The sequence below is a fragment of the Terrapene carolina genome, unplaced genomic scaffold (genome assembly GCF_002925995.2).
Source record: "Terrapene carolina triunguis isolate 2854851 unplaced genomic scaffold, T_m_triunguis-2.0 Scaffold88, whole genome shotgun sequence".
Taxonomy (NCBI): Eukaryota; Metazoa; Chordata; order Testudines; family Emydidae; genus Terrapene; species Terrapene triunguis.
The window spans coordinates 34709058-34718222 of record NW_020664439.1 but is presented as its reverse complement, the minus strand read 5'-3'; positions in this window follow the sequence as shown (position 1 = coordinate 34718222).

The following is a 9165-nucleotide window of genomic DNA, read 5'->3' as shown; positions in this document are numbered from 1 at the left end:
CTAGCAAATATGTTACTTAACCTCCTCTCACATAGGAGGCAAAAGATGCTGGTTGAATCTGAGTTAACACTTCCACACTAATGGCAGAGGACAGAGAAAATGAATATAATATAGTTAACATCTTTGTCAGCCCGATGAGTTTATAATCATAATATAAATTAGAACAACTCTGTAAAAATTCAACTTTGGACACAGAGGTAATGTCCCTGAACCTGAGTAGCAAAGGAGTGCATACCTTGATCTATAGGCGGGCTCCACAGAAATGCATTAAGGGTAGTAAAATTTCCAGAGAAAGAGAAGGGCTGCCATCAATGATTAGATGTGGTTTGTAATAGTATCGTCCTGTTTTCACTCACCACAGTAGAACATTTCTACCAGGCTAACAAGGCATATGGTAATGAGAAACATGCCAAGATTGAGAGAAAGGAGCCTAACTTACGTACAGGAAACAAATGTGATCAATTACTCTAAGTGTGGAGCTCACAGATACCTTATCTTAGGGCTCCTTAAAATAAGAACTTGATTGTTACCAAATGTATCTGAGGAGCTAGTGAAAGAAACACATTAATGTGGGAGACACGTAAAGTTTTATTAACTTCAAAAATTGACATCATAACTTGGTTGTAAGCATACTGAAGAATCCACAGAAGTGGTTAACAAGCAAGCATAGTGTTAACTATGTAGTTCTATATTATAACTGCCTAAGCAATATTTAAACATTATACTGCTCTAAATAATACTTCAAAAAGCCACCAGTGTGTTTTGTGACCGTAATATGCAAATACTCTGTAATAGTTTATTCTTATTAGGCCATTATTTGGGTTAGCATTCAAATTAATTCTGTCCTCCACACCACATTTATTTTAAAGAAAAAATGTATAGAGATTTTCTTATCAGAGAGTGATGCTGTAACAGCTTTAGTAGACTGATACTGAACTTAGGTTGACACAGAAAATGGAGATCATTAGCTGAAGTATCTGACAAGCTGTGTGTATGCCTGAGATACATTAGGAGCAGTGAGAAATATGAAATGGCAAGCTCATGCTAGGGTATACCCTTGACATAAAATTATGGGACTCTCAGCTAGTTTTTAACATAAATCTGCTATGGTTTAAGATTGGAATATTTTCTTTTTCATGAAATTACTACTGTCCATAGAAATGTCACCCACACATGAATTAGAAGGACAATGGAAACCACTGTGGTAAATATAATGTCTTCAAACCATGTATGCAATTCCCATTGGCATCAATAGGAGTTATGCATGAGGATTGAAAGAAGTATATGACCCATATGAATGCTTTAAGATGAACACCAGAGAAGGAAGTCAGGCTTCTTATAGCTTTTGGATATAGCAGACCCGATACTGCTTTCTTTGAAGTCAAGGTGAATTTTGCCACTGACCTGAATGGGAGTAGGTTTAAGCCCAGGATATACAAATACATGGTAATGTATCAGAAGAAAATTGTTTAAAAGCTGAGGGCCGGGGCATGGCACGATGAGAGGAGAAAACAGCAAATGGTGTGTTTTGACAGCACAGGGTCTGCTTTTGATCTTGTATAAATCTACCAACTTTGTAAAGTAGCCCCTAATTTACACTGGTGTAAGCAAGACTGGAATCAGGGCTACAGTGTCTAGATCTGGCATCTGCTGGCATATGTGTGGCTATGTTAAGTGCAATTTTTTATAACTCTTGTTCAACTCCCCACCCCAACCAAGCTATATATAATCAGACGACAAATTGTGCTGTATTTTAACATGATATTCCCAGTTTAAAGTGTATTTTGTATTTGGACTCATAACTAAGTCCTTTTACCATCCTCTCACATTTAATAATTCCATAATGATGAAACGTTCATGATAAATGGTTATTTCGTGGGTGCTTCACCTTTTAGACATATTTGTCATAGTAATACATTGCCTGGTCATTTTACAGGACAATGTTATGTTGTAAAATTATGCTTCATGTATTTAAGTGGAATTTATACTCAGTACCAACCTGGTATGGGTGATTAAAGTTCTACGCTTTAGCCTAAAGACATTTGCTTTAACATCCATGTACAAAAGTGGAATTTAAGAGATTAACTTGCATTTGACCTACTTCAGCTCTACTGGTAATGAGGGGTGCAGGGGCATAGAATTAATCTCTCTCAATTTGTGGCTCTCAGGGGTGCTTCTAAGTTTTAGAGTACTTGAATTTTAAAGTCTCCTGTTGTGCTGAGGAGGTTTTGTTACTCAATGGAACTCTGTTAACTATAGTGATTGAAGTGCTAGTTTTATCTATTTGATTAATAGCATGACTGAGTTCCTGTGTCTCTTTGAAAGAAAAACATATTTTCTATACTTCTGGAATAGCATTTCATGCCACATACAGTGAAAATAGGGAAGAAAGAGAGGGAGGGAAAAAAAATCTGTTGGACCTGAGTTGTAGTATGTAGAGCTATTTAATAACTTTCATGCTGGATCTTACATGTCAAACATCTATAAAATGGTCTGGGATTTAGTCATGATTTGTTGTATAATATTAATGTACTGCTCCTAGGAAGGTATAATTCAAGTTGGTATTATTTGGACTAATATGTTTTTAAAAGCTTGAAAATGACTGTGCAATCATTACTCTAGTGCTGTGTCCTTACAGCTATATTAATGTGTCCAATGAACATTTTGGCAAAGTAATTTATACTCTCAAGAAATTGGCTTTAACTACTGAACGTACATTTCCCTCTCTCTGTAAGTTTAATAGGGCTGTTTTACTTCCATATCAATACATTAAATCCCTCGTCTTCTTTTTAAAATGACCACAATTCAATGAAAGATTTCCTTGTGCAGAATCACTAGCAACATGACATGAGTTATCCAAAGCAAATAGCAATTAATCAAGGAATTAGATATACTAGGCTGTAATGCATGCCTGTAGAATCCTGTATTAAATATACATATTGGCTAATAGGGTGACACACATATAAACAGTTTGCAAGTTTTATGAATAGATTTTCACTGTTTTATTACATTACCTAGAAAAACTGGCATAGTGATATATCTTTTCTAGAAATGTATAACAAAGTTAATTTTTCTCTACTTACACCAAAGAATGTGTGAACAAATAGGACCCCTGAAATATTGTAGCTTGGGGAAATAATATAGTGTGTGGGTATTAGCATACTGTATGCAGATAAACGTGGCAATCAATATTGTGCACATACTACAAAAGTGAATATTTACTAGTGTTAAAAAATAGAACTTTCTCTTTGTGCTTTTTTAATATGTATGAAGATATCAGTGCATGTGCCACAACCCATATCAAAATGTGTTGTGCAATTTAAAAGATATTTGAAGAAATTTAATGGGATTTTATAAAATTACTCTAGAAGCCTCTAAAATTTAATAGAGAATGATCTTTTTCTATAAATTATTTGAAGCAGCCAGTAGAATTCTGCAGTAGGGATCTAATTCTCTATTAAATTCTGTAATATTGTCAAACCTCCCCACACCCCTCCCCAACTATAGACAAGTTTTCATTTTCTATTAAATTCTGTAAGACTTTTCAGTCAGGGAAAGGTCATGCTAAATCTGGTAACTTCTAATAAAACTGGATCTGGAGTGTTCCACATGGGAGAGTGTTCCTATTTTAAAGAAATAGTGGATTTTACACTTTCAGATTAAGAAAACTACCGTAAGATATTTCCTATAATACCAGGTTCTATATATTATGTGCTATGAATTATGCTTCCTATAACTGGTTGCATTTCCAGAAATACTTTAATGCAACAGTTTTAGATGAATACTAGATGCATGACAAATTTCAGAATTCTATGCAAAACTTTCCTTGTTTCTAGTAGAAATAAAATAATTGACTATTTTGGGGACCAAGTCTAACATTTAAAAGGTTCTTTCTACTATATGTTGTTATGGAGGAGCCAAGTTTTGTGCCTGTTGCAGAAAAAATAGCATGGTATGGAGTAGCATCAGATAAATCATGGTATGTTGAGATTTATTTATTTTGCGCTTTCTTTTAAAAGATTGTTTGTTAAATATTGCTAATCAAAAAGAGACAAGGTGGGTGAGGTAATCAAAAACTCTGTGATGTTTCCATATTGCTATTGCAGAACTGGAAGCAGCGTAGCAATTACAAGATTTAGATTAAAACAATATTCCTCCTCTTGCAGAAATCTTTAGTGCATCTTTGGTGAAAAGTAATAATGCTAGAGTGTGAACCACTGTACAGAATTAAAACACTGCAATCTTTCCCTGCTCCTGAGATTCAGAGGGGGGTTCAGCTCCACTATTCCTAGCAGCTGCCAATGTTGTCAGCGCTGATCTGTCAGAAAGGATTTTTCCTGGCAAAACTTTGAAGCTACTTTCTGACATCCCTCAACAAACTAATTGTTGTCTTCTGCCTCTGAGAGCCCTCTGAAGTCCCAACGAGTTAGTGTCTTCTCAAGAGATGAGAAAGGGGACTCACAAAATCAATTTATCAGGCTATTACGCATTGTCATCAGCCAAAACAAAAACCTGCTAAAGACAGGAGAAAAAGTAGAAGAAATGGGTCTCTGAGAAAAGGTTACAGAACATCCATCTTCTCTCCTCTTCTGATTGTTTCTTTTCTTTACCCATTTTCATACCCGTTTCCCTCCACTAAAAGACACTTTATGACAAGCATTGTAATCTCTTTAGACCAGGGGGAAACCTCTTCTTTAGGATAGAATCTTTGCAAGGCATGAGTGACAGCGGGAAGGGGTCCAATTGCCACAGAGGACACTAGGCAATAAATCATCCACCCCTGGCATCAGCAGGCTGGACTGGTCCTCACTTCCTGAGTGGCTACCAGTGCCTAGATGTGACAAAACAGCCATTGTCAGCTCCTAGCAGCCGCATTCCCATTTTCTCCCCACCGAGGTTTTAAGTTTACTTAAGATATAAGAAATACCAATTAAAACTTGGGAAAAAATGAAAATTAAACTGAGGCTAGAATGGAAAGTGCTCTAAAGTGATGTCATAATACATGCTTTTATAAACCAAAATAATATCAACAAGGGGAGAAGTACCATTAGTTTTTCTGATAATTACTGTCTTTTAAACACTCTGAAGAGATTCAAGGATTTTGTTTGCTTGTTTTGGTTTAAGACTTTACATTTCCACATGGCCTGCACTGTTATAGTTACTCTTTAACAGAAACAGGGTAGTACTAGGAGGTATGTACTATAAAAGTACTACAGCTCTTAACCAAACAGAACAATCCCAATGAGGAAATATTAAACTGAAAAAGTAAGTGCTTGCCACATAGATATAAAGATTGGAGCATTTAGTGGTATGCTTTGGATTCCTTAGGCTGAGCCCAACATTTTTGCATTGTCAGGGTATCATGCCAAATACCATAATGAAATTTTTACCAGGTACAGTACAGTAAAATATGCATAAAATCACCATAAAAGAAACGAAATGTCGGTGTTGTTTCAAGAGAGACTTTTGTTGTTGTTACGTACAAGACAGTTTATAGATTACTTGTAATCAGATAGAAGTTACAAATTAACTGATGATTCATACTAGAGTGGGAAATAAAAGATTATGGCACGATGAGTTTTTAAATCTGAAACACCTCAGAAGGTCACAGAAGAATGAGAGTAACAGAATATTCATCACTCCTGCATTTTTATTTGCATTGATTTTTTTCCTTCACAGTCATTAAGGATGTTTCCTTGAGACAAATTAGCTATAGAATGCTAACCATTTATTAATTATTGTTGATGCTGGAAAAGATGACCCATTCCCTTTAGAATACTCATCAACTTAGTGCACTTGCTAAGTGCAAGAAAAGAGACGAACTGGAACAACTCTGGAAATGTAAATAATACATTTGTTAAAGTGCCGTTGACTCCCTTATTCTGTTTTCAAATAGAATGGTAAGTGAAAGTCTATATCTGCATCTGTTTCTATATGTGTTGTTGTTCTGTACTTCTAATGCAAGATTTCTTTATTATAAAAATCTTTGTGTGTATGTGAATGCTGTAGAATTTTCAAAAAGTACTCTGGAGCTGCTGTGGTCAGGCAGAAATGCTTTCATTATCATGAGAAATATATAGATTATATCATCCTTCCCAATTTCTACTAGCCTGGGGTGAATAGTTTTTGTTTGAATGAGTGAGTAAAATATCATTAGTTTTTTCATGATCACCGTGGGAAGGCTGACAAGTAGATTTTGTTCCTGGGCTGTTAAATTTTCCTGATGATTTTGCAAGTTATATAGTTCTGAGTATGATAAAACTCTTTCATAGTTCAGTAACAAGATGAAAGAAAATTATTTATTTTATTTTTAACCCTGTGCACTATACATTGATTAGGGGACATTGAACCAGGTTGATAAAATGTAGTTGCAAAGTAACCAAGATTTTTTGTTTAATCTTTTGAATTATTTAATAAGAAGCCTTTAACCTCTCTGGATTAACAGTCAAATTGCTGCAGAGAGTAAATGAGATGATGATTCTCCAGGCTTCATGACAGTTCTGTCCCAGTTCATCATCTTAACTAAAAAATAATCCTATCTAACTTGAAATCCACAGCAGCTATAAGTAGAAAATAAATCCAAACCGCAGCTCAGACTTGTAACCTAACAGCTATCATAAATAATCAGAACCTATTTGAAGGTGGAAGATGGGACATTAGAAGCTATTTACACTACTAGAGTGATGCCATCGATCAGTAACAGCAACCCGTAGATAAGACTCATATGATGTCATGGTTATTTATGATGGGAATTGACAGTAAAGCTACTATAGAACTTTCTCCTAGACAGCTTCATTCATTTTTGTTTGTGATGCATTTTGTTGTTAAAGAAGCAATCAATAGCAAAATGGTGGAGATAAAAGTTATTAGCAGTTACATATATGAAAAACGTGCCCATATTCATTTACATATATAACATAGACTGTGGGGACATTAAAAAATTAGGTCAGCAAAATTTGTATTTTTTTATTGCAAATGTTCAGCTCAGTAAAGCCATTTTCTGTTCTTTGGTGGTGAACATGTACTATAATCTTACTTATTTTCTAATCCAATTCAATGTGTTATAGCAGAGGAAAATGCAATGTTCTAAGGATTTAGTAGGAATGCTGAAGTTTCTTTTTAGTGGGTTGGAATGGCATAGATGCTAGATTACTGGGGGAGAGGGAGAAAGGGGGCAAAATCTTGTATATGAATAACCATATGAGAATTCCCTTATTCAGTGTGTCCAAGAATACACAAGTCCTGCATTATGTGTTTCCATATGGCAATTAGGTGGGGTCTTGGCAAATGAACAGACCTTGGTCAACGTCAACAACGACATAGAGAAATACACCTTTCCTGCATAAGGTACAATGTGTGTGTGTGTGTGTGCATTTGCATGAGTGTATGAATTTTCTTTAGAGATTCTTGCATTCTTAACAAATAGGAGAAAGAAGCTCTTTTCTTAAACATTGTATGTGCTCCCCAACTGAAGATGTAAGACACCTGTCTCTGGAAGTGTTTGAGATCAATGTCAACATATTTATTAAGGTGTAGATTATGGATAGTGACATTGCTCCTGACCAGGTGCCTCTTTATTTGGTGTCCTCTTACTTTCCTGGTAAGGTACCTCCTTACTCCCCTACATGAGTTACCCCTATTGTGAGTCAAAGTTCAACTCTAGGCTGTAACTCCTGTTTCTGCACAAGTGCATAGGAAACGGCAGGAAATGGGAGGAGTCCTGTCTCTGTCACTGGCAGCCTGCGATGTGACACACAGTGGAAGGCATCTGCATCAGGTAAAGGGCTGGCACAGATTACTTCCCCCACCCCCACCAAGGACAAGGGGTCGGGGAAAACCTGAAATTTGATTTCTGGTTTGCTCTTGGAAGAGTTGAACTATGCACTGCCCCTTACTCAGGGGTTGTGGCAACTTCACTATTGAGACTTTACTTAGCTGTATAACTATTGTGGAAAATAATGAAGTATTTAAAAAAAATAGCATAGTATTACAGATCAACTGACATTCTGAATAGTCATTTGGAAAAGGCCCTTTGCAGTAATACTATAACAAATCCATAGTAAAAAAGATAACTTTAAAGAAAAGTATCAACACTTGACAGCAGGTAAAGGTGACACTGCTAGGAAGTTTATGCCCAAAATGAATGTTTAGGGTTTGTTTTTTTAAAAAAGATTTTACAAAACCTAATGTTAGTGCCGTCATTTCCTTTAAATTAAAGAAAACGCAATGAAGACAGATGTACTGCTTTAGAAATGTAATATTCCTCTGCAATGATTTGGCCCCAAGTCCTGGAGTTCACTAGTCCATGAGAATCAAGAATTGAAATTGACTATAAACAGAACATTGTCTAAGCTAAGTGAAGTGTAAAATCTAAGATAACAGCATAAAAGGTGATAATTATATGACTTTTCTGCAGCATATGAGCAAAAAATAATTTGGTTCTTCCTTTAAAAACGACAGCAATTATTTATACAGGGATTTGTCCAGAATTATTTGTGTTTACTTACAAAATCTCAGTGACTAGATATCATGAATATCAGTAGTTTCATATTAGTTTTCTCTGTTGAATAATTGGTATAATATGTATGTGTTATTACCACAGTTATATTGATTGTGGCTGTAACTATTCACATTTTTCTTTTTTACATTTATTTTTATTTAATCTGCTGCAATATGCCACAAACCTCTTATAGATTTTCATCCTCAAATGAATTAATTTATCACTTACACAGCATAAGATATATTTTAAATAGTTCCTTTACTTATGTGATTGTATATACAGCAGGCCATGCTTAGTACTTTTCAAGATCATAGTCAGACCTATAACAATAAATATTAGGTTTAATTTAAATGGGTCAAAGTTCATTCTCATCCATCGACCATCTATACAACAAAATCATGTAGTATAATATATCACTAAATAGAAGAGGCCGGTGCCATGTCAAGAAATCTTTAAGGAATAAATGCAGTATTTTGACAGAGCAACACCAGATCAACATGTGATGCATATCATAAATGTATATTTACCGTTCTATTGATCAGTGGGAGACAGTGGATTTCAACAAAGCTATACCACCCATATCATCGATCCTGTATTGCTTAATATGCAATTCTGGGATTTAAATTTTGTACACATTAGCAGTCTTATCCAGTTAAATATTAGCT